The sequence below is a fragment of the Triturus cristatus genome, chromosome 8 (genome assembly GCF_964204655.1).
Source record: "Triturus cristatus chromosome 8, aTriCri1.1, whole genome shotgun sequence".
Lineage (NCBI taxonomy): Eukaryota > Metazoa > Chordata > Amphibia > Caudata > Salamandridae > Triturus > Triturus cristatus.
In genome coordinates, this window is record NC_140591.1 from 1,572,283,271 (window position 1) to 1,572,308,324 (window position 25,054).

The following is a 25,054-nucleotide window of genomic DNA, read 5'->3' on the forward strand; positions in this document are numbered from 1 at the left end:
CTCGGGGTAACAAATGCAAAAACAACAGTTGATGGACTGAAAGCAGAACAATGTCATACATTTACCCCAGTACAGAGATCTGGGCCTAAATCCATCGTTTTTTTGATCACCATGCCATTTCAGTTTGAACCCAGCCATATGCAAATCAGTCTTGACCCTGTGCCTCATGGGTACAGTCCAGCCCGAACTGCCAAGCAAGGTCCTTCCTGGACTGGAAACAAGCATCCTAGGACCGGTTTCGGCGTTTCACCCCTCTTCAGCCAGGATAGCTTGATTCCAGTGGCATGGAGAGCACGGGACCCACGTCTGGGCATAAGCTTCACACTCGGGGTGACAAATACAAAAACAACAGTTGATGGACAGAATGCAGAACAATGTGATACATTCACCCCAGTACAGATATTTGGGCCTAAATCCATCTTTTTTCTGCTCACCATGCCATTCCAGTTTAAACCCAGCCATTTGCAAATCAGTCTTGACCCTGTGCCTCATGGGTACAGTCCAGCCCGAACTGCCAAGCCAGGTCCTCCCTGGACAGGAACCAAGCATCCTAGGACCAGTTTCGGGGTTTCACATCTCTTCAGCCAGCATAGCTTGATTCCAGTGGCATGGAGAGCAGGAGACCCACGTCTGGCCATACCCTTCCAACTCGGGGTAACAAATGCAAAAACAACAGTTGATGGACTGAAAGCAGAACAATGTCATACATTTACCCCAGTACAGAGATCTGGGCCTAAATCCATTATTTTTTTGATCACCATGCCATTCCATTTTGAAGCCAGCCATATGCAAATCAGTCTTGACCCTTTGCCTCATGGGTACAGTCCAGCCCGAACTGCCAAGCCAGGTCCTCCCTGGACTGGAAACAAGCATCCTAGGACCGGTTTCGGGGTTTCACCCCTCTTCAGCCAGGATAGCTTGATTCCAGTGGCATGGAGACCACGGGACCCACGTCTGGGAATAAGCTTCCCACTCAGGGTGACAAATGCAAAAACAACAGTTGATGGACTGAAAGCAGTACAATGTCATACATTCACCCCAGTACAGAGATCTTGGCCTAAATCCATCGTTTTTTTTATCACCATGCCATTCCAGTTTAAACCCAGCCATTTGCAAATCAGTCTTGACCCTGTGCCTCATGGGTACAGTCCATCCCGAACTGCCAAGCCAGGTCCTCCCTGGACAGGAACCAAGCATCCTAGGACCAGTTTCGGGGTTTCACATCTCTTCAGCCAGCATAGCTTGATTCCAGTGGCATGGAGAGCAGGAGACCCTCGTCTGGCCATACCCTTCCAACTCGGGGTAACAAATGCAAAAACAACAGTTGATGGACTGAAAGCAGAACAATGTCATACATTCACCCCAGTACAGAGATCTTGGCCTAAATCCATCGTTTTTTTGATCACCATGCCATTTCAGTTTGAACCCAGCCATATGCAAATCAGTCTTGACCCTGTGCCTCATGGGTACAGTCTAGCCCAAACTGCCAAGCAAGGTCCTTCCTGGACTGGAAACAAGCATCCTAGGACCGGTTTCGGCGTTTCACCCCTCTTCAGCCAGGATAGCTTGATTCCAGTGGCATGGAGAGCACGGGACCCACGTCTGGGCATACCCTTCCCACTCGGGGTGACAAATGCAAAAACAACAGTTGATGGACAGAATGCAGAACAATGTGATACATTCACCCCAGTACAGATATTTGGGCCTAAATCCATCTTCTTTCTGCTCACCATGCCATTCCAGTTTAAACCCAGCCATTTGCAAATCAGTCTTGATCCTGTGCCTCATGGGTACAGTTCAGCTCGAACTGCCAAGCCAGGTCCTCCCTGGACAGGAAACAAGCATCGTAGGACCAGTTTCGGGGTTTCACATCTCTTCAGCCAGCATAGCTTGATTCCAGTGGCATGGAGAGCAGGAGACCCACGTCTGGGCATACCCTTCCCACTCGGGGTAACAAATGCAAAAACAACAGTTGATGGACTGAAAGCAGAACAATGTCATACATTCACCCCAGTACAGATATTTGGGCCTAAATCCATCTTTTTTCTGCTCACCATGCCATTCAAGTTTAAACCCAGCCATTTGCAAATCAGTCTTGATCCTGTGCCTCATGGGTACAGTCCAGCCCGAACTGCCAAGCCAGGACCTCCCTGGACAGGAAACAAGCATCCTAGGACCAGTTTCGGGGTTTCACATCTCTTCAGCCAGCATAGCTTGATTCCAGTGGCATGGAGACTACGGGACCCACGTCTAGGACTAAGCTTCCCACTCGGGGTGACAAATGCAAAAACAACAGTTGATGGACTGAAAGCAGTACAATGTCATACATTCACCCCAGTATAGAGATCTTGGCCTAAATCCATTATTTTTTTGATCACAATGCCATTCCAGTTTGAACCCAGCCATATGCAAATCAGTCTTGACCCTGTGCCTCATGGGTACAGTCTAGCCCAAACTGACAAGCCAGGTCCTTCCTGAACCGGAAACAAGCATCCTAGGACCGGTTTCGGGGTTTCACCCCTCTTCAGCCAGGATAGCTTGATTCCAGTGGCATGGAGAGCACAGGACCCACGTCTGGGCATACCCTTCCCACTCGGGGTGACAAATGCAAAAACAACAGTTGATGGACAGAATGCAGAACAATGTCATACATTCACCCCAGTACAGAGATCTGGGCCTAAATCCATTGTTGTTTTCCTCACCATTCCGTTCCAGTTTGTACACAGCAATTTGCAAATCAGTCTTGACCCTAGGCCTCATGGGGACAGTCCAGCCTGAACTGCCAAGCCAGCTACACCCTGGACTGGAAACAAGCATCCTAGGACCGGTTTCGGGGTTTCACCCCTTTTCAGCCAGGACAGCTTGATTCCAGTGGCACGGAGAGAACTGGACCCACATCTGGGTATACCCTTCCCACTCTGGGTGACAAATGCAAAAACAACAGTTGATGGACTGAAAGCAGAACAATGTCATACATTCACCCCAGTACAGAGATCTGGGACTAAATCCATTATTTTTTTGATCACCATGCCATTCCAGTTTGAACCCAGCCATATGCAAATCAGTCTTGACCCTGTGACTCATGGGTAGAGTCCAGCCCGAACTGCCAAGCCAGGTCCTCCCTGGACTGGAATCAAGCATCCTAGGACCGGTTTTGGGGTTTCACCCCTCTTCAGCCAGGATAGCTTGATTCCAGTGGCATAGAGAGCACGGGACCCACGTCTGGGAATAAGCTTCCCACTCGGGTGACAAATGCAAAAACAACAGTTGATGGACAGAATGCAGAACAATGTCAAACATTCACCCCAGTACACAGATCTGGGCCTAAATCCATCCGTTTTTTCCTCACCATGGCATTCCAGTTTGAACCCAGCCATATGCAAATCAGTCTTGACCCTGTGCCTTATGGGAACAGTCCAGCCTGAACTGCCAAGCCAGGTCCTCCCTGGACTGGAAACAAGCATCCTAGGACCGGTTTCGGGGTTTCACCCCTCTTCAGGCAGGATAGCTTGATTCCAGTGGCATGGAGAGCACGGGACCCACGTCTGGGCATACCCTTCCCACTCGGGGTGACAAATCCCAAAACAACAGTTGATGGACAGAATGCAGAACAATGTGATACATTCACCCCAGTACTGATATTTGGGCCTAAATCCATCTTTTTTCTGCTCACCATGCCATTCCAGTTTGAACCCAGCCATATGCAAATCAGTCTTGACCCTGTGCCTCATGGGTACAGTCCAGCCCGAACTGCCAAGCCAGGTCCTCTCTGGACTGGAAACAAGCATCCGAGGACCGGTTTCGGGGTTTCACCCCTCTTCAGCCAGGATAGCTTGATTCCAGTGGCATGGAGAGCAAGGGACCCACGTCTGGAAATAAGCTTCCCACTCGGGGTGACAAATGCAAAAACAACAGTTGATGGACTGAAAGAAGAACAATGTCATACATTCACCCCAGTACAGAGATCTTGGCCTAAATCCATCGTTTTTTGATCACCATGCCATTCCAGTTTGAACCCAGCCATATGCAAATCAGTCTTGACCCTGTGCCTCATGGGTACAGTCTAGCCCAAACTGCCAAGCCAGGTCCTTCCTGGACTGGAAACAAGCATCCTAGGACCGGTTTCGGGCTTTCACCCCTCTTCAGCCAGGATAGATTGATTCCAGTGGCATGGAGAGCACGGGACCCACGTCTGGGCATACCCTTCCCACTTGGGGTGACAAATGCAAAAACAACAGTTGATGAACAGAATGCAGAACAATGTCATACATTCACCCCAGTACCCAGATCTGGGCCTAAATCCATCGTTTTTTTCCTCACCATGGCATTCCAGTTTGAACCTAGCCATATGCAAATCAGTCTTGACCCTGTGCCTTATGGGAACAGTCCAGCCTGAACTGCCAAACCAGGTCCTCCCTGAACTGGAAAGAAGAATCCTAGGACCGGTTTCGGGGTTTCACCCCTCTTCAGCCAGGATAGCTTGATTCCAGTGCCATGGAGAGCACGGGACCCACGTCTGGGCTTACCCTTCCCACTCGGGGTGACAAATGCAAAAACAACAGTTGATGGACAGAATGCAGAACAATGTGATACATTCACCCCAGTACAGATATTTGGGCCTAAATCCATCTTTTTTCTGCTCACCATGCCATTCTAGTTTAAACCCAGCCATATGCAAATCAGTCTTGACCCTGTGCCTCATGGTGACAGTCCAGCCCGAACTGCCAAGCCAGGTCCTCCTTGGACTGGAAACAAGCATCCTAGGACCGGTTTCGGGGTTTCACCCCTCTTCAGCCAGGATAGCTTGATTCCAGTGGCATGGAGAGCAGGGGACCCACGTCTGGGCAAGCCCTTCCCACTCGGGGTGACAAATGCAAAAACAACAGTTGATGGACTGAAAGCAGAACAATGTCCTACATTCACCCCAGTACAGAGATCTGGGCCCAAATCTATCGTTTATTTGATCACCATGCTGTTCCAGTTTGAACCCAGCCATATGCAAATCAGTCTTGACCCTGTGCCTCATGGGTACAGTCTAGCCTGAAGTGCCAAACCAGGTCCTTCCTGGACTGGAAACAAGCATCCTAGGACCGGTTTCGGGGTTTCACCCCTCTTCAGCCAGGATAGCTTGATTCCAGTGGCATGGAGAGCAGGGGACCCACGTCTGGGCAAACCCTTCCCACTCGGGGTGACAAATGCAAAAACAACAGTTGATGGACAGAATACAGAACAATGTCATATATTCACCCCAGTACAGAGATCTGGGCCTAAATCCATCGGTTTTTTTCCTCACCATGCCGTTCCAGTTTGAACCCAGCCATATGCAAATCAGTCTTGACACTGTGCCTCATGGGTACAGTCTAGCCCAAACTGCCAAGCCAGGTCCTTTCTGGACTGGAAACAAGCATCCTAGGACTGGTTTCGGGGTTTCCCCCTCTTCAGCCAGGATAGCTTGATTCCAGTGGCATGGAGAGCACGGGACCCACGTCTGGACATACCCTTCCCACTCGGGGTGACAAATGCAAAAACAACAGTTGATGGACTGAAAGCAGAACAATGTCATACATTCACCCCAGTACAGAGATCTGGGCCTAAATCCATTATTTTTTTGATCACCATGCCATTCCAGTTTGAAGCCAGCCATATGCAAATCAGTCTTGACCCTTTGCCTCATGGGTACAGTCCAGCCCGAACTGCCAAGCCAGGTCCTCCCTGGACTGGAAACAAGCATCCTAGGACCGGTTTCAGGGTTTCACCCCTCTACAGCCAGGATAGCTTGATTCCAGTGGCATGGAGACTACGGGACCCACGTCTGGGAATAAGCTTCCCACTCGGGGTGACAAATGCAAAAACAACAGTTGATGGACTGAAAGCAGTACAATGTCATATATTCACCCCAGTACAGAGATCTTGGCCTAAATCCATCGTTTTTTTGATCACCATGCCATTCCAGTTTGAACCCAGCCATATGCAAATCAGTCTTGACCCTGTGCCTCATGGGTACAGTCTAGCCCAAACTGCCAAGCAAGGTCCTTCCTGGACTGGAAACAAGCATCCTAGGACCGGTTTCGGGGTTTCACCCCTCTTCAGCCAGGATAGCTTGATTCCAGTGGCATGGAGAGCACGGGACCCACGTCTGGGCATACCCTTCCCACTCGGGGTGACAAATGCAAAAACAACAGTTGATGGACAGAATGCAGAACAATGTGATACATTCACCCCAGTACAGATATTTGGGCCTAAATCCATCTTTTTTCTGCTCACCATGCCATTCCAGTTTAAACCCAGCCATTTGCAAATCAGTCTTGATCCTGTGCCTCATGGGTACAGTCCAGCTCGAACTGCCAAGCCAGGTCCTCCCTGGACAGGAAACAAGCATCGTAGGACCAGTTTCGGAGTTTCACATCTCTTCAGCCAGCATAGCTTGATTCCAGTGGCATGGAGACTACGGGACCCACGTCTGGGGATAAGCTTCCCACTCGGGGTGACAAATGCAAAAACAACAGTTGATGGACTGAAAGCAGTACAATGTCATACATTCACCCCAGTATAGAGATCTTGGCCTAAATCCATTATTTTTTTGATCACCATGCCATTCCAGTTTGAACCCAGCCATATGCAAATCAGTCTTGACCCTGTGCCTCATGGGTACAGTCTAGCCCAAACTGACAAGCCAGGTCCTTCCTGAACCGGAAACAAGCATCCTAGGACCGGTTTCGGGGTTTCACCCCTCTTCAGCCAGGATAGCTTGATTCCAGTGGCATGGAGAGCACAGGACCCACGTCTGGGCATACCCTTCCCACTCGGGGTGACAAATGCAAAAACAACAGTTGATGGACAGAATGCAGAACAATGTCATACATTCACCCCAGTACAGAGATCTGGGCCTAAATCCATTGTTGTTTTCCTCACCATTCCGTTCCAGTTTGTACCCAGCAATTTGCAAATCAGTCTAGACCCTAGGCCTCATGGGGACAGTCCAGCCTGAACTGCCAAGCCAGCTACACCCCGGACTGGAAACAAGCATCCTAGGACCGGTTTCGGGGTTTCACCCCTTTTCAGCCAGGACAGCTTGATTCCAGTGGCATGGAGAGCAGGGGACCCACGTCTGGGCAAACCCTTCCCACTCGGGGTGACAAATGCAAAAACAACAGTTGATGGACAGAATGCAGAACAATGTCATATATTCACCCCAGTACAGAGATCTGGGCCTAAATCCATCGGTTTTTTTCCTCACCATGCCGTTCCAGTTTGAACCCAGCCATATGCAAATCAGTCTTGACACTGTGCCTCATGGGTACAGTCTAGCCCAAACTGCCAAGCCAGGTCCTTTCTGGACTGGAAACAAGCATCCTAGGACTGGTTTCGGGGTTTCCCCCTCTTCAGCCAGGATAGCTTGATTCCAGTGGCATGGAGAGCACGGGTCCCACGTCTGGACATACCCTTCCCACTCGGGGTAACAAATGCAAAAACAACAGTTGATGGACAGAATGCAGAACAATGTCATACATTCACCCCAGTACAGATATTTGGGCCTAAATCCATCTTTTTTCTGCTCACCATGCCATTCCAGTTTAAACCCAGCTATTTGCAAATCAGTCTTGATCCTGTGCCTCATGGGTACAGTCCAGCCCGAACTGCCAAGCCAGGTCCTCCCTGGACAGGAAACAAGCATCCTAGGACCAGTTTCGGGGTTTCACATCTCTTCAGCCAGCATAGCTTGATTCCAGTGGCATGGAGACTACGGGACCCACGTCTGGGAATAAGCTTCCCACTCGGGGTGACAAATGCAAGAACAACAGTTGATGGACTGAAAGCAGTACAATGTCATACATTCACCCCAGTATAGAGATCTTGGCCTAAATCCATTATTTTTTTGATCACCATGCCATTCCAGTTTGAACCCAGCCATATGCAAATCAGTCTTGACCCTGTGCCTCATGGGTACAGTCTAGCCCAAACTGACAAGCCAGGTCCTTCCTGAACCGGAAACAAGTATCCTAGGACCGGTTTCGGGGTTTCACCCCTCTTCAGCCAGGATAGCTTGATTCCAGTGGCATGGAGAGCACAGGACCCACGTCTGGGCATACCCTTCCCACTCGGGGTGACAAATGCAAAAACAACAGTTGATGGACAGAATGCAGAACAATGTCATACATTCACCCCAGTACAGAGATCTGGGCCTAAATCCATCGTTGTTTTCCTCACCATTCCGTTCCAGTTTGTACCCAGCAATTTGCAAATCAGTCTAGACCCTAGGCCTCATGGGGACAGTCCAGCCTGAACTGCCAAGCCAGCTACACCCTGGACTGGAAACAAGCATCCTAGGACCGGTTTCGGGGTTTCACCCCTTTTCAGCCAGGACAGCTTGATTCCAGTGGCATAGAGAGCAGGGGACCCACGTCTGGGCAAACCCTTCCCACTCGGGGTGACAAATGCAAAAACAACAGTTGATGGACAGAATGCAGAACAATGTCATATATTCACCCCAGTACAGAGATCTGGGCCTAAATCCATTATTTTTTTGATCACCATGCCATTCCAGTTTGAAGCCAGCCATATGCAAACCAGTCTTGACCCTTTGCCTCATGGGTACAGTCCAGCCCGAACTGCCAAGCCAGGTCCTCCCTGGACTGGAAACAAGCATCCTAGGACCGGTTTCGGGGTTTCACCCCTCTACAGCCAGGATAGCTTGATTCCAGTGGCATGGAGACTACGGGACCCACGTCTGGGAATAAGCTTCCCACTCGGGGTGACAAATGCAAAAACAACAGTTGATGGACTGAAAGCAGTACAATGTCATACATTCACCCCAGTACAGAGATCTTGGCCTAAATCCATCGTTTTTTTGATCACCATGCCATTCCAGTTTGAACCCAGCCATATGCAAATCAGTCTTGACCCTGTGCCTCATGGGTACAGTCTAGCCCAAACTGCCAAGCAAGGTCCTTCCTGGACTGGAAACAAGCATCCTAGGACCGGTTTCGGGGTTTCACCCCTCTTCAGCCAGGATAGCTTGATTCCAGTGGCATGGAGAGCACGGGACCCACGTCTGGGCATACCCTTCCCACTCGGGGTGACAAATGCAAAAACAACAGTTGATGGACAGAATGCAGAACAATGTGATACATTCACCCCAGTACAGATATTTGGGCCTAAATCCATCTTTTTTCTGTTCACCATGCCATTCCAGTTTAAACCCAGCCATTTGCAAATCAGTCTTGATCCTGTGCCTCATGGGTACAGTCCAGCTCGAACTGCCAAGCCAGGTCCTCCCTGGACAGGAAACAAGCATCGTAGGACCAGTTTCGGAGTTTCACATTTCTTCAGCCAGCATAGCTTGATTCCTGTGGCATGGAGAGCAGGAGACCCACGTCTGGGCATACCCTTCCCACTCGGGGTAACAAATGCAAAAACAACAGTTGATGGACTGAAAGCAGAACAATGTGATACATTCACCCCAGTACAGATATTTGGGCCTAAATCCATCTTTTTCCTGCTCACCATGCCATTCCAGTTTAAACCTAGCCATTTGCAAATCAGTCTTGATCCTGTGCCTCATGGGTACAGTCCAGCCCGAACTGCCAAGCCAGGTCCTCCCTGGACAGGAAACAAGCATCCTAGGACCAGTTTCGGGGTTTCACATGTCTTCAGCCAGCATAGCTTGATTCCAGTGGCATGGAGACTACGGGACCCACGTCTGGGAATAAGCTTCCCACTCGGGGTGACAAATACAAAAACAACAGTTGATGGACTGAAAGCAGTACAATGTCATACATTCACCCCAGTATAGAGATCTTGGCCTAAATCCATTATTTTTTTGATCACCATGCCATTCCAGTTTGAACCCAGCCATATGCAAATCAGTCTTGACCCTGTGCCTCATGGGTACAGTCTAGCCCAAACTGACAAGCCAGGTCCTTCCTGAACCGGAAACAAGCATCCTAGGACCGGTTTCGGGGTTTCACCCCTCTTCAGCCAGGATAGCTTGATTCCAGTGGCATGGAGAGCACAGGACCCACGTCTGGGCAAACCCTTCCCACTCGGGGTGACAAATGCAAAAACAACAGTTGATGGACAGAATGCAGAACAATGTCATACATTCACCCCAGTACAGAGATCTGGGCCTAAATCCATCGTTGTTTTCCTCACCATTCCGTTCCAGTTTGTACCCAGCAATTTGCAAATCAGTCTAGACCCTAGGCCTCATGGGGACAGTCCAGCCTGAACTGCCAAGCCAGCTACACCCTGGACTGGAAACAAGCATCCTAGGACCGGTTTCGGGGTTTCACCCCTTTTCATCCAGGACAGCTTGATTCCAGTGGCACGGAGAGAACTGGACCCACATCTGGGTATACCCTTCCCACTCTGGGTGACAAATGCAAAAACAACAGTTGATGGACTGAAAGCAGAACAATGTCATACATTCACCCCAGTACAGAGATCTGGGACTAAATCCATTATTTTTTTGATCACCATGCCATTCCAGTTTGAACCCAGCCATATGCAAATTAGTCTTGACCCTGTGCCTCATGGGTAGAGTCCAGCCCGAACTGCCAAGCCAGGTCCTCCCTGGACTGGAAACAAGCATCCTAGGACCGGTTTTGGGGTTTCACCCCTCTTCAGCCAGGATAGCTTGATTCCAGTGGCATGGAGAGCACGGGACCCACGTCTGGGAATAAGCTTCCCACTCGGGTGACAAATGCAAAAACAACAGTTGATGGACAGAATGCAGAACAATGTCAAACATTCACCCCAGTACACAGATCTGGGCCTAAATCCATCCGTTTTTTCCTCACCATTGCATTCCAGTTTGAACCCAGCCATATGCAAATCAGTCTTGACCCTGTGCCTTATGGGAACAGTCCAGCCTGAACTGCCAAGCCAGGTCCTCCTTGGACTGGAAACAAGCATCCTAGGACTGGTTTCGGAGTTTCACCCCTCTTCAGTCAGGGTAGCTTGATTCCAGTGGCATGGAGAGCACGGGACCCACGTCTGGGCAAACCCTTCCCACTCGGGGTGACAAATGCAAAAACAACAGTTGATGGACAGAATGCAGAACAATGTGATACATTCACCCCAGTACAGATATTTGGGCCTAAATTCATCTTTTTTCTGCTCACCATGCCATTCCAGTTTGAACCCAGCCATATGCAAATCAGTCTTGACCCTGTGCCTCATGGGTACAGTCCAGCCCTAACTGCCAAGCCAGGTCCTCTCTGGACTGGAAACAAGCATCCGAGGACCGGTTTCGGGGTTTCACCCCTCTTCAGCCAGGATAGCTTGATTCCAGTGGCATGGAGAGCAAGGGACCCACGTCTGGGAATAAGCTTCCCACTCGGGGTGACAAATGCAAAAACAACAGTTGATGGACTGAAAGAAGAACAATGTCATACATTCACCCCAGTACAGAGATCTTGGCCTAAATCCATCGTTTTTTGATCACCATGCCATTCCAGTTTGAATCCAGCCATATGCAAATCAGTCTTGACCCTGTGCCTCATGGGTACAGTCTAGCCCAAACTGCCAAGCCAGGTCCTTCATGGACTGGAAACAAGCATCCTAGGACCGGTTTCGGGCTTTCACCCCTCTTCAGCCAGGATAGATTGATTCCAGTGGCATGGAGAGCACGGGACCCACGTCTGGGCATACCCTTCCCACTTGGGGTGACAAATGCAAAAACAACAGTTGATGAACAGAATGCAGAACAATGTCATAAATTCATCCCAGTACCCAGATCTGGGCCTAAATCCATAGTTTTTTTCCTCACCATGGCATTCCAGTTTGAACCTAGCCATATGCAAATCAGTCTTGACCCTGTGCCTTATGGGAACAGTCCAGCCTGAACTGCCAAACCAGGTCCTCCCTGGACTGGAAACAAGCATCCTAGGACCGGTTTCGGGGTTTCACCCCTCTTCAGCCAGGATAGCTTGATTCCAGTGGCATGGAGAGCACGGGACCCACGTCTGGGCATACCCTTCCCACTCGGGGTGACAAATGCAAAAACAACAGTTGATGGACAGAATGCAGAACAATGTGATACATTCACCCCAGTACAGATATTTGGGCCTAAATCCATCTTTTTTCTGCTCACCATGCCATTCTAGTTTAAACCCAGCCATATGCAAATCAGTCTTGACCCTGTGCCTCATGGGGACAGTCCAGCCCGAACTGCCAAGCCAGGTCCTCCTTGGACTGGAAACAAGCATCCTAGGACCGGTTTCGGGGTTTCACCCCTCTTCAGCCAGGATAGCTTGATTCCAGTGGCATGGAGAGCAGGGGACCCACGTTTGGGCAAACCCTTCCCACTCGGGGCGACAAATGCAAAAACAACAGTTGATGGACTGAAAGCAGAACGATGTCCTACATTCACCCCAGTACAGAGATCTGGGCCTAAATCTATCGTTTATTTGATAACCATGCTGTTCCAGTTTGAACCCAGCCATATGCAAATCAGTCTTGACCCTGTGCCTCATGGGTACAGTCTAGCCCGAAGTGCCAAACCAGGTCCTTCCTGGACTGGAAACAAGCATCCTAGGACCGGTTTCGGGGTTTCACCCCTCTTCAGCCAGGATAGCTTGCTTCCAGTGGCATGGAGAGCAGGGGACCCACGTCTGGGCAAACCCTTCCCACTCGGGGTGACAAATGCAAAAACAACAGTTGATGGACAGAATGCAGAACAATGTCATATATTCACCCCAGTACAGAGATCTGGGCCTAAATCCATCGGTTTTTTCCTCACCATGCCGTTCCAGTTTGAACCCAGCCATATGCAAATCAGTCTTGACACTGTGCCTCATGGGTACAGTCTAGCCCAAACTGCCAAGCCAGGTCCTTTCTGGACTGGAAACAAGCATCCTAGGACTGGTTTCGGGGTTTCCCCCTCTTCAGCCAGGATAGCTTGATTCCAGTGGCAAGGAGAGCACGGGACCCACGTCTGGACATACCCTTCCCACTCGGGGTTACAAATGCAAAAACAACAGTTGATTGACAGAATGCAGAACAATGTCATACATTCACCCCAGTAGAGCGATCTGGGCCTAAATCCATTGTTTTTTTCCTCACTATGCAGTTCCAGTTTGAACCCAGCCATATGCAAATCTGTCTTGACCCTGTGCCTCATGGGTACTGTCCAGCCCGAACTGCCAAGCCAGGTCCTCCCTGGACAGAAAACAAGCATCCTAGGACTAGTTTCGGGGTTTCACATCAATTCATCCAGCATAGCTTGATTCCAGTGGCATGGAGAGCAGGGGACCCACGTCTGGGCATACCCTTCCCACTCGGGGTGACAAATGCAAAAACTACAGTTGATGGACAGAATGCAGAACAATGTCATACATTCACCCCAGTACAGAGATCTGGGCCTAAATCCATCGTTGTTTTCCTCACCTTTCCGTTCCAGTTTGAACCCAGCAATATGCAAATCAGCCTTGACCTTATGCCTCATGGGGACAGTGCAGCCCGAACTGCCAAGCCAGCTACTCCCTGGACTGGAAACAAGCATCCTAGGACTGGTTTCGGGGTTTCACCCCTATTCAGCCAGGACAGCTTAATTCCAGTGGCATGGAGAGTACTGGACCCATATCTGGGCATACCCTTCCCACTCTGGGTGACAAATGAAAAAACAACAGTTGATGGACAGAATGCAGAACAATGTGATACATTCACCCCAGTACAGATATTTGGGCCTAAATCCATCTTTTTTCTGCTCAACATGCCATTCCAGTTTAAACCCAGCCATATGTAAATCAGTCTTGACCCTATGCCTCATGGGGACAGTCCAGCCCGAACTGCCAAGCCAGGTCCTCCCTGGACTGGAAACAAGCATCCTAGGACCGGTTTCGGGGTTTCACCCCTCTTCAGCCAGGATAGCTTTATTCCAGTGGCATGCAGAGCACGGGACCCACGTCTGTGCATACCCTTCCCACTCGGGGTGACAAATGCAAAAACAACAGTTGATGGACAGAATGCAGAACAATGTGATACATTCACCCCAGTTTGGGCCTAAATCCATCTTTTTTCTGCTCAACATGCCATTCCAGTTTAAACCCAGCCATATGCAAATCAGTCTTGACCCTGTGCCTCATGGGTACAGTCCAGCCCGAACTGCCAAGCCAGGTCCTCCCTGGACAGGAAACAAGCATCCTAGGACCAGTTTCGGGGTTTCACATCAATTCATCCAGGATAGCTTGATTCCAGTGGCATGGAGAGCAGGGGACCCACTTCTGGGCATACCCTTCCCCCTCGGGGTGACAAATGCAAAAACAACAGTTGATGGACTGAAAGCAGAACAATGTCATACATTCACCCCAGTACAGAGATCTGGGCCTAAATTAATGATTTTTTTGATCACCATGCCATTCCAATTTGAACCCAGCCAAATGCAAATCAGTCTTGACCCTGTGCCTCATGGGTAGAGTCCAGCCCGAACTCCCAAGCCAGGTCCTCCCTGGACTGGAAACAAGCATCCTAGGACCGGTTTCGGGGTTTCACCCCTCTTCAGCCAGGATAGCTTTATTCCAGTGGCATGCAGAGCACGGGACCCACGTCTGTGCATACCCTTCCCACTCGGGGTGACAAATGCAAAAACAACAGTTGATGGGCAGAATGCAGAACAATGTGATACATTCACCCCAGTACAGATATTTGGGCCTAAATCCATCTTTTTTCTGCTCAACATGCCATTCCAGTTTAAACCCAGCCATATGCAAATCAGTCTTGACCCTGTGCCTCATGGGTACAGTCCAGCCCGAACTACCAAGCCAGGTCCTGCCTGGACAGGAAACAAGCATCCTAGGACCAGTTTCGGGGTTTCACATCAATTCATCCAGGATAGCTTGATTCCAGTGGCATGGAGAGCAGGGGACCCACGTCTGGGCATACCCTTCCCACTCGGGGTGACAAATGCAAAAACAAAAGTTGGTGGACAGAATACAGAACAATGTCATACATTCACCCCAGTACAAAGATCTGGGCCTAAATCCCTCGTTTTTTTGCTCACCTTGCCGTTCCAGTTTGAACCCAGTAATATGTAAATCAGTCTTGACCCTGTGCCTCATGGGTACAGTCCAGCCCGAACTGCCACTGGACTGGAAAGAAGCATCCTAGGAGCGATTTCGGGGTTTCACCCCTCTTCAGCCAGGATAGCTTGATTCCAGTGGCATAGAGAGCACGGGACCCACATCTTGGCATAAGCTTCCCACTCGGGGTGACAAATGCAAAAACAACAGTTGATGGACTGAAAGCAGAACAATGTCATACATTCACCCCAGTACAGAGATCTGGGCCTAAATTAATAATTTTTTTGATCACCATGCCATTCCAATTTGAACCCAGCCATATGCAAATCAGTCTTGACCCTGTGCCTCATGGGTAGAGTCCAGCCCGAACTGCCAAGCCAGGTCCTCCCTGGACTGGAAACAAGCATCCTAGGACCGGTTTCGGGGTTTCACCCCTCTTCAGCCAGGATAGCTTGATCCCAGTGGCATGGAGAGCACGGGACCCACGTCTGTGAATAAGCTTCCCACTCGGGGTGACAAATGCAAAAACAACAGTTGATGGACAGAATGAAGAACAATGTCAAACATTCACCCCAGTACACAGATCTGGGCCTAAATCCATCAGTTTTTTTCCTAACCATGGCATTCCAGTTTGAACCCAGCCATATGCAAATCAGTCTTGACACTGTGCCTTATGGGAACAGTCCAGCCTGAACTGCTAAGCCAGGTCCTCCCTGGACTGGAAACAAGCATCCTAGGACCGGTTTCGGGGTTTCACCCCTCTTCAGCCAGGATAGCTTTATTCCAGTGGCATGCAGAACACGGGACCCACGTCTGTGCACACCCTTCCCACTCGGGGTGACAAATGCAAAAACAACAGTTGATTGACAGAATGCAGAACAATGTGATACATTCACCCCAGTACAGATATTTGGACCTAAATCCATCTTTTTTCTGCTCAAAATGCCATTCCAGTTTAAACCCAGCCATATGCAAATCAATCTTGACCCTGTGCCTCATGGGTACAGTCCAGCCCGAACTGCCAAGCCAGGTCCTCCCTGGACAGGAAACAAGCATCCTAGGCATCCTAGGACCAGTTTCGGGGTTTCACATCAATTCATCCAGGATAGCTTGATACCAGTGGCATGGAGAGCAGGGGACCCACGTCTGGGCATACCTTTCCCACTCTGGGTGACAAATGCAAAAACAACAGTTGGTGGACAGAATACAGAACAATGTCATACATTCACCCCAGTACAGAGATCTGGGCCTAAATCCATCGTTTTTTTGCTCACCTTGCCGTTCCAGTTTGAACCCAGTAATATGTAAATCAGTCTTGATCCTGTGCCTCATGGGTACAGTCCAGCCCGAACTGCCAAGCCAGGTCCTCCCTGGACTGGAAAGAAGCATCCTAGGAGCGATTTCGGGGTTTCACCCCTCTTCAGCCAGGATAGCTTGATTCCTGTGGCATAGAGAGCACGGGACCCACATCTTGGCATAAGCTTCCCACTCGGGGTGACAAATGCAAAAACAACAGTTGATGGACTGAAAGCAGAACAATGTCATACATTCACCCCAGTACAGAGATCTGCGCCTAAATTACTAATTTTTTTGATCACCATGCCATTCCAATTTGAACCCAGCCATATGCAAATCAGTCTTGACCCTGTGCCTCATGGGTAGAGTCCAGCCCGAACTGCCAAGCCAGGTCCTCCCTGGACTGGAAACAAGCATCCTAGGACCGGTTTTGGGGTTTCACCCCTCTTCAGCCAGGATAGCTTGATTCCAGTGGCATGTGGAGCACGGGACCCACGTCTGTGAATAAGCTTCCCACTCGGGGTGACAAATGCAAAAACAACAGTTGATGGACAGAATGAAGAACAATGTCAAACATTCACCCCAGTACACAGATCTGGGCCTAAATCCATCAGTTTTTTCCTCACCATGGCATTCCAGTTTGAACCCAGCCATATGCAAATCTGTCTTGACCCTGTGCCTTATGGGAACAGTCCAGCCTGAACTGCCAAGCCAGGTCCTTCCTTGACTGGAAACAAGCATCCTAGGACCGGTTTCGGGGTTTCACCCCTCTTCAGCCAGGATAGCTTTATTCCAGTGGCATGCAGAGCACGGGACCCACGTCTGTGCATACCCTTCCCACTCGGGGTGACAAATGCAAAAACAACAGTTGATGGACAGAATGCAGAACAATGTGATACATTCACCACAGTACAGATATTTGGGCCTAAATCCATTTTTTTTCTGCTCAACATGCCATTCCAGTTTAAACCCAGCCATATGCAAATCAGTCTTGACCCTGTGCCTCATGGGTACAGTCCAGCCCGAACTGCCAAGCCAGGTCCTCCCTGGACAGGAAACAAGCATCCTAGGACCAGTTTCGGGGTTTCACATCAATTCATCCAGGATAGCTTGATTCCAGTGGCATGGAGAGCAGGGGACCCACGTCTGGGCATACCCTTCCCACTCGGGGTGACAAATGCAAAAACAACAGTTGGTGGACAGAATGCAGAACAATGTCATACATTCACCCCAGTACACAGATCTGGGCTTAGATCCATCGTTTTTTTCCTCACCATGGCATTCCAGTTTGAACCTAGCCATATGCAAATCAGTCTTGACCCTGTGCCTTATGGGAACAGTCCAGCCTGAACTGCTAAGCCAGGTCCTCCCTGGACTAGAAACAAGCATCCTAGGACCGGTTTCGGGGTTTCACCCCTCTTCAGCCAGGATAGCTTTATTCCAGTGGCATGCAGAGCACGGGACCCACGTCTGTGCATAACCTTCCCACTCGGGGTGACAAATGCAAAAACAACAGTTGATGGACAGAATGAAGAACAATGTCAAACATTCACCCCAGTACACAGATCTGGGACTAAATCCATCAGTTTTTTCCTCACCATGGCATTCCAGTTTGAACCCAGCCATATGCAAATCAGTCTTGACCCTGTGCCTTATGGGAACAGTCCAGCCTGAACTGCCAAGCCAGGTCCTTCCTGGACTGGAAACAAGCATCCTAGGACCGGTTTCGGGGTTTCACCCCTCTTCAGCCAGGATAGCTTTATTCCAGTGGCATGCAGAGCACGGGACCCGCGTCTGTGCATACCCTTCCCACTCGGGGTGACAAATGCAAAAACAACAGTTGATGGACAGAATGCAGAACAATGTGATACATTCACCCCAGTACAGATATTTGGGCCTAAATCCATCTTTTTTCTGCTCAACATGCCATTCCAGTTTAAACCCAGCCATATGTAAATCAGTCTTGACCCTATGCCTCATGGGGACAGTCCAGCCCGAACTGCCAAGCCAGGTCCTCCCTGGACTGGAAACAAGCATCCTAGGACCGGTTTCGGGGTTTCACCCCTCTTCAGCCAGGATAGCTTTATTCCAGTGGCATGCAGAGCACGGGACCCACGTCTGTGCATACCCTTCCCACTCGGGGTGACAAATGCAAAAACAACAGTTGATGGACAGAATGCAGAACAATGTGATACATTCACCCCAGTACAGATATTTGGGCCTAAATCCATCTTTTTTCTGCTCAACATGCCATTCCAGTTTAAACCCAGCCATATGCAAATCAGTCTTGACCCTGTGCCTCATGGGTACCGTCCAGCCCGAACTGCCAAGCCAGGTCCTCCCTGGACAGGAAACAAGCATCCTAGGACCAGTTTCGGGGTTTCACATCAATTCATCCAGGATAGCTTGATTCCAGTGGCATGGAGAGCAGGGGACCCACTTCTGGGCATACCCTTCCCCCTCGGGGTGACAAATGCAAAAACAACAGTTGATGGACTGAAAGCAGAACAATGTCATACATTCACCCCAGTACAGAGATCTGGGCCTAAATTAATGATTTTTTTGATCACCATGCCATTCCAATTTGAACCCAGCCAAATGCAAATCAGTCTTGACCCTGTGCCTCATGGGTAGAGTCCAGCCCGAACTCCCAAGCCAGGTCCTCCCTGGACTGGAAACAAGCATCCTAGGACCGGTTTCGGGGTTTCACCCCTCTTCAGCCAGGATAGCTTTATTCCAGTGGCCTGCAGAGCACGGGACCCACGTCTGTGCATACCCTTCCCACTCGGGGTGACAAATGCAAAAACAACAGTTGATGGGCAGAATGCAGAACAATGTGATACATTCACCCCAGTACAGATATTTGGGCCTAAATCCATCTTTTTTCTGCTCAACATGCCATTCCAGTTTAAACCCAGCCATATGCAAATCAGTCTTGACCCTGTGCCTCATGGGTACAGTCCAGCCCGAACTACCAAGCCAGGTCCTGCCTGGACAGGAAACAAGCATCCTAGGACCAGTTTCGGGGTTTCACATCAATTCATCCAGGATAGCTTGATTCCAGTGGCATGGAGAGCAGGGGACCCACGTCTGGGCATACCCTTCCCACTCGGGGTGACAAATGCAAAAACAAAAGTTGGTGGACAGAATACAGAACAATGTCATACATTCACCCCAGTACAAAGATCTGGGCCTAAATCCCTCGTTTTTTTGCTCACCTTGCCGTTCCAGTTTGAACCCAGTAATATGTAAATCAGTCTTGACCCTGTGCCTCATGGGTACAGTCCAGCCCGAACTGCCACTGGACTGGAAAGAAGCATCCTAGGAGCGATTTCGGGGTTTCACCCCTCTTCAGCCAGGATAGCTTGATTCCAGTGGCATGGAGAGCAGGGGACCCACGTCTGGGCAAGCCCTTCCCACTCGGGGTGACAAATGCAAAAACAACAGTTGATGGACTGAAAGCAGAACAATGTCATACATTCACCCCAGTACAGAGATCTGGGCCTAAATTAATAATTTTTTTGATCACCATGCCATTCCAATTTGAACCCAGCCATATGCAAATCAGTCTTGACCCTGTGCCTCATGGGTAGAGTCCAGCCCGAACTGCCAAGCCAGGTCCTCCCTGGACTGGAAACAAGCATCCTAGGACCGGTTTCGGGGTTTCACCCCTCTTCAGCCAGGATAGCTAGATCCCAGTGGCATGGAGAGCACGGGACCCACGTCTGTGAATAAGCTTCCCACTCGGGGTGACAAATGCAAAAACAACAGTTGATGGACAGAATGAAGAACAATGTCAAACATTCACCCCAGTACACAGATCTGGGCCTAAATCCATCAGTTTTTTTCCTAACCATGGCATTCCAGTTTGAACCCAGCCATATGCAAATCAGTCTTGACACTGTGCCTTATGGGAACAGTCCAGCCTGAACTGCTAAGCCAGGTCCTCCCTGGACTGGAAACAAGCATCCTAGGACCGGTTTCGGGGTTTCACCCCTCTTCAGCCAGGATAGCTTTATTCCAGTGGCATGCAGAACACGGGACCCACGTCTGTGCACACCCTTCCCACTCGGGGTGACAAATGCAAAAACAACAGTTGATTGACAGAATGCAGAACAATGTGATACATTCACCCCAGTACAGATATTTGGACCTAAATCCATCTTTTTTCTGCTCAAAATGCCATTCCAGTTTAAACCCAGCCATATGCAAATCAATCTTGACCCTGTGCCTCATGGGTACAGTCCAGCCCGAACTGCCAAGCCAGGTCCTCCCTGGACAGGAAACAAGCATCCTAGGCATCCTAGGACCAGTTTCGGGGTTTCACATCAATTCATCCAGGATAGCTTGATTCCAGTGGCATGGAGAGCAGGGGACCCACGTCTGGGCATACCTTTCCCACTCTGGGTGACAAATGCAAAAACAACAGTTGGTGTACAGAATACAGAACAATGTCATACATTCACCCCAGTACAGAGATCTGGGCATAAATCCATCGTTTTTTTGCTCACCTTGCCGTTCCAGTTTGAACCCAGTAATATGTAAATCAGTCTTGATCCTGTGCCTCATGGGTACAGTCCAGCCCGAACTGCCAAGCCAGGTCCTCCCTGGACTGGAAAGAAGCATCCTAGGAGCGATTTCGGGGTTTCACCCCTCTTCAGCCAGGATAGCTTGATTCCTGTGGCATAGAGAGCACGGGACCCACATCTTGGCATAAGCTTCCCACTCGGGGTGACAAATGCAAAAACAACAGTTGATGGACTGAAAGCAGAACAATGTCATACATTCACCCCAGTACAGAGATCTGCGCCTAAATTACTAATTTTTTTGATCACCATGCCATTCCAATTTGAACCCAGCCATATGCAAATCAGTCTTGACCCTGTGCCTCATGGGTAGAGTCCAGCCCGAACTGCCAAGCCAGGTCCACCCTGGACTGGAAACAAGCATCCTAGGACCGGTTTTGGGGTTTCACCCCTCTTCAGCCAGGATAGCTTGATTCCAGTGGCATGTGGAGCACGGGACCCACGTCTGTGAATAAGCTTCCCACTCGGGGTGACAAATGCAAAAACAACAGTTGATGGACAGAATGAAGAACAATGTCAAACACTAAATCCATCAGTTTTTTCCTCACCATGGCATTCCAGTTTGAACCCAGCCATATGCAAATCTGTCTTGACCCTGTGCCTTATGGGAACAGTCCAGCCTGAACTGCCAAGCCAGGTCCTTCCTTGACTGGAAACAAGCATCCTAGGACCGGTTTCGGGGTTTCACCCCTCTTCAGCCAGGATAGCTTTATTCCAGTGGCATGCAGAGCACGGGACCCACGTCTGTGCATACCCTTCCCACTCGGGGTGACAAATGCAAAAACAACAGTTGATGGACAGAATGCAGAACAATGTGATACATTCACCACAGTACAGATATTTGGGCCTAAATCCATTTTTTTTCTGCTCAACATGCCATTCCAGTTTAAACCCAGCCATATGCAAATCAGTCTTGACCCTGTGCCTCATGGGTACAGTCCAGCCCGAACTGCCAAGCCAGGTCCTCCCTGGACAGGAAACAAGCATCCTAGGACCAGTTTCGGGGTTTCACATCAATTCATCCAGGATAGCTTGATTCCAGTGGCATGGAGAGCAGGGGACCCACGTCTGGGCATACCCTTCCCACTCGGGGTGACAAATGCAAAAACAACAGTTGGTGGACAGAATGCAGAACAATGTCATACATTCACCCCAGTACACAGATCTGGGCTTAGATCCATCGTTTTTTTCCTCACCATGGCATTCCAGTTTGAACCTAGCCATATGCAAATCAGTCTTGACCCTGTGCCTTATGGGAACAGTCCAGCCTGAACTGCTAAGCCAGGTCCTCCCTGGACTGGAAACAAGCATCCTAGGACCGGTTTCGGGGTTTCACCCCTCTTCAGCCAGGATAGCTTTATTCCAGTGGCATGCAGAGCACGGGACCCACGTCTGTGCATAACCTTCCCACTCGGGGTGACAAATGCAAAAACAACAGTTGATGGACAGAATGAAGAACAATGTCAAACATTCACCCCAGTACACAGATCTGGGACTAAATCCATCAGTTTTTTCCTCACCATGGCATTCCAGTTTGAACCCAGCCATATGCAAATCAGTCTTGACCCTGTGCCTTATGGGAACAGTCCAGCCTGAACTGCCAAGCCAGGTCCTTCCTGGACTGGAAACAAGCATCCTAGGACCGGTTTCGGGGTTTCACCCCTCTTCAGCCAGGATAGCTTTATTCCAGTGGCATGCAGAGCACGGGACCCACGTCTGTGCACACCCTTCCCACTCGGGGTGACAAATGCAAAAACAACAGTTGATGGACAGAATGCAGAACAATGTGATACATTCACCCCAGTACAGATATTTGGGCCTAAATCCATCTTTTTTCTGCTCAACATGCCATTCCAGTTTAAACCCAGCCATATGCAAATCAGTCTTGACCCTGTGCCTCATGGGTACAGTCCAGCCCGAACTGCCAAGCCAGGTCCTCCCTGGATAGGAAACAAGCATCCTAGGACCAGTTTCAGGGTTTCACCCCTCTTCAGCCAGGATAGCTTGATTCCAGTGGCATGGAGAGCACGGGACCCACATCTGGGCATACCCTTCCCACTCGGGGTAACAAATGCAAAAACAACAGTTGATGCACTGAAAGCAGAACAATGTCATACATTCACCTAAGCACAGAGATCTGGGTCTATATCCATCGTTTGTTTGATCATCATGCTGTTCCAGTTTGAACCGAGCAATATGCAAATCAATCTTGAGCCTGTGCCTCATGGGTACAGTCCAGCCCGAACTGCCAAGCCAGCTACTCCTGGACTGGAAACAAGCATCCTAGTACCGGTTTCAGAGTTTCACCCCTCTTCAGCCAGGATAGCTTGATTCCAGTGGCATGGAGAGTACGGGACCCACGTCTGGGTATACCCTTCCCACTCGGGGTAATAAATTCAAAAACAACACTTGATGGACTGAAAGCAGAACAATGTCATACATTCACCTCAGTACAGAGATCTGGGCCTAAATCCATCTTTTTTTTTATCACCATGCCGTTCCAGTTTTAACCCAGCCATATGCAAATCAGTCTTGACCCTTTGCCTCATGGGTACAGTCCAGCCCGAACTGCCAAGCCAGGTCCTCCCTGGACTGGAAAGAAGCATCCTAGGAGCGATTTCGGGGTTTCACCCCTCTTCAGCCAGGATAGCTTGATTCCTGTGGCATAGAGAGCACGGGACCCACATCTTGGCATAAGCTTCCCACTCGGGGTGACAAATGCAAAAACAACAGTTGATGGACTGAAAGCAGAACAATGTCATACATTCACCCCAGTACAGAGATCTGCGCCTAAATTACTAATTTTTTTGATCACCATGCCATTCCAATTTGAACCCAGCCATATGCAAATCAGTCTTGACCCTGTGCCTCATGGGTAGAGTCCAGCCCGAACTGCCAAGCCAGGTCCTCCCTGGACTGGAAACAAGCATCCTAGGACCGGTTTTGGGGTTTCACCCCTCTTCAGCCAGGATAGCTTGATTCCAGTGGCATGTGGAGCACGGGACCCACGTCTGTGAATAAGCTTCCCACTCGGGGTGACAAATGCAAAAACAACAGTTGATGGACAGAATGAAGAACAATGTCAAACATTCACCCCAGTACACAGATCTGGGCCTAAATCCATCAGTTTTTTCCTCACCATGGCATTCCAGTTTGAACCCAGCCATATGCAAATCTGTCTTGACCCTGTGCCTTATGGGAACAGTCCAGCCTGAACTGCCAAGCCAGGTCCTTCCTTGACTGGAAACAAGCATCCTAGGACCGGTTTCGGGGTTTCACCCCTCTTCAGCCAGGATAGCTTTATTCCAGTGGCATGCAGAGCACGGGACCCACGTCTGTGCATACCCTTCCCACTCGGGGTGACAAATGCAAAAACAACAGTTGATGGACAGAATGCAGAACAATGTGATACATTCACCACAGTACAGATATTTGGGCCTAAATCCATTTTTTTTCTGCTCAACATGCCATTCCAGTTTAAACCCAGCCATATGCAAATCAGTCTTGACCCTGTGCCTCATGGGTACAGTCCAGCCGAACTGCCAAGCCAGGTCCTCCCTGGACAGGAAACAAGCATCCTAGGACCAGTTTCGGGGTTTCACATCAATTCATCCAGGATAGCTTGATTCCAGTGGCATGGAGAGCAGGGGACCCACGTCTGGGCATACCCTTCCCACTCGGGGTGACAAATGCAAAAACAACAGTTGGTGGACAGAATGCAGAACAATGTCATACATTCACCCCAGTACACAGATCTGGGCTTAGATCCATCGTTTTTTTCCTCACCATGGCATTCCAGTTTGAACCTAGCCATATGCAAATCAGTCTTGACCCTGTGCCTTATGGGAACAGTCCAGCCTGAACTGCTAAGCCAGGTCCTCCCTGGACTGGAAACAAGCATCCTAGGACCGGTTTCGGGGTTTCACCCCTCTTCAGCCAGGATAGCTTTATTCCAGTGGCATGCAGAGCCCGGGACCCACGTCTGTGCATAACCTTCCCACTCGGGGTGACAAATGCAAAAACAACAGTTGATGGACAGAATGAAGAACAATGTCAAACATTCACCCCAGTACACAGATCTGGGACTAAATCCATCAGTTTTTTCCTCACCATGGCATTCCAGTTTGAACCCAGCCATATGCAAATCAGTCT